Raw genomic sequence first — 1,986 nt, forward strand, 5'->3', positions numbered from 1 at the left:
CATCTAAAACCGCTACTAATTATAGATCAGCCGCAGATACTTACGCATTCTATTTCTAATGATAAGATTGCTATCAGCGCCATCTCTTGAAAATTTCGTAAGATATTTCGGATCTATCATTAGTCATACACTTGTTACATTTATTATTTATTTATTCTAATTTAACACTTATGGATAAAGGATTTACTATTTTAGTTTATATACAATTGATACAATATCTACATACAATTATGTTTACAGCTATTTTTACAATATTCTAGATGTGTGTATATCTAAGCAAAACTAGTCATCTTGAGTTGTGTACATTCTAGTGTTTTTGCTATTAAAGTATAATCTCATAATAGTACCTTCCTACCATTAATTTACGTAATCAATCATTAAGCGCTACGTTTGAGTTCCGCACGTCAAATTCGATGCTTTTTTGACATATGGAATCTCGCGCTTACCGCAAAATCTCGAGTGCGACTGAATGCCTTAGAGCTAACGGATCTAACTGCTTAGTAAATATTAAGGTTCATCATAACCAATGGACAACTAAGAAATAAATGTTTACAGCACCATTTAAAACATGCATCCATCGTCGTCAAATATACGATCTGCGTTTAATTTTACATAACATTGTATGTGAAATTAAACGCATTTATTATCATAAACTAGGCTGTTCCACTTAGACGGATCACCAACATTAAAACGACTGTGACAATAATTGTACGATCGAGTGGTGCCAGGTATCACTAAAAATCGTTCTGAGTATATTTCACTGCATTTAAAAACTCGCAGGAAACTTGACGATTTTATCGCTGCAGCACTGCGAGGCTCTCTGACAGTTGGTAAATTGTTCAGCGGGTCCGCCTCTTGTGTCAATGATAATAATTTTTTCTACGTCAATGAGTACACGACATTGAAAAACAATATACTTTTCAGTAAATTAAGTATTGCTTTTTTTTCTCGTACAAACACCGGCGGCTGCTTGAAAGTGTTTTTTTTTACGTAATTGGCGGCAAATGGGCAGGAGGCTCACGTGAGGTAAATTGGCCATATTTGACTGGATTTCTTTGTTTTCTATGAAAGCTAAAAATCCTTTAATTTTTATTTTCATCTCGCTTCTCCTTGGCATGTTTTTATGAGTTATATTTAATACTCATAGTTTTCATTTATGGAATTTTATAATAAAGTTCATATACATTTTTACAGCGCGTAACTGGTTTTACTTTCAAAATAAAAAATCAAAATCATCTGCAATATCTTTTATATTAGTGTCTTTAAACGAAAGGTTTCAATCAAGAGTAAAGATGGCAAGTTTAAACTTAACATTCTCGTAACTACTCTGGTGTCCTCCTGGGCTTAATCCTTGGACCAATGCTCTTCTCTTTATTTATTAACGATACGATAATGTAATTGCTTTCTGCACTGCAATCTATATCATACAATCTAAATCAGTGCTGACATCATCCGATGTGTTTTTGATTCGGGTAGACCTTGATTTCTGAAGATTGTTCCAGGCTCGACGACTATGACAAATAATCAACAATACAGTACGTGTAAGCATGTCTTCTTTATGACAAAACCATGTAAACTCATCTAAGTGCACTCTTGGAGACCATTCATTTGGATCTTTCTTTTTTACTCTAAACAAGTACGTGAACTATATTGTGAGTATAGATGGGTGGTTTTAAAACCCAGACGCGAGACTTTTCAAAGATAACCACATTACATTTGTTCTATACTCTATAAAAGGCTTGTGAAGCCCCAGTTGAAATGTTTGGTCATTCCACCACTTTCGCATAATAGTGTGAATTACAGTTTCACTGATCCTAAGACGTGATTTGATAGATGGTATCACATTAAGAAAAATAATTCTGCATGTAATAACATACACCGAACTTTTTATTATATTCAATGATTCGAAGCCAGCCAAGCCAAGCCCAGAACCAATTTTTGGGTTCCATCCACGCTTTACTGATTGTCTACTTGATATTGACGTGT

The sequence above is a fragment of the Pieris rapae genome, chromosome Z, assembly GCF_905147795.1.
Source record: "Pieris rapae chromosome Z, ilPieRapa1.1, whole genome shotgun sequence".
In the NCBI taxonomy this organism is placed as follows: Eukaryota; Metazoa; Arthropoda; class Insecta; order Lepidoptera; family Pieridae; genus Pieris; species Pieris rapae.